Raw genomic sequence first — 378 nt, forward strand, 5'->3', positions numbered from 1 at the left:
ACTTGTAGAATAATTTTTTTAAACTGGACTTTGTATTGGCCGTTTTGTCGTGGTATTTATACAGTGCAAGTGACGTCAAATGAGCGTATTTTGGTCGAATAGAGAGCGCGACGCGAGCTACTAGGACGTATCAACAGCGAGCAGAGCGTAGTGTGGGCGCAGTGACAGCGCAGCGGCAGCGACTAGATCGAGTAATTGGGCTTGACAGGGGCGCATAGAGAGCGAGTTGAACGCATCGTAAGCGCGGGAAGAGCACAGTATGAGCGTACCTTGAGCTTCTTTGAGACAGAAAGCTGTCATTTTATTGCGTCTTCGCTGCGATTGTTAAATTTATGAAAAAAAATTGGTCGCCGTAAGGTCTCCTATGAGAGCGCATAT

The sequence above is a fragment of the Patiria miniata genome, unplaced genomic scaffold (assembly GCF_015706575.1).
Source record: "Patiria miniata isolate m_02_andy unplaced genomic scaffold, ASM1570657v1 HiC_scaffold_5, whole genome shotgun sequence".
Taxonomy (NCBI): domain Eukaryota; kingdom Metazoa; phylum Echinodermata; class Asteroidea; order Valvatida; family Asterinidae; genus Patiria; species Patiria miniata.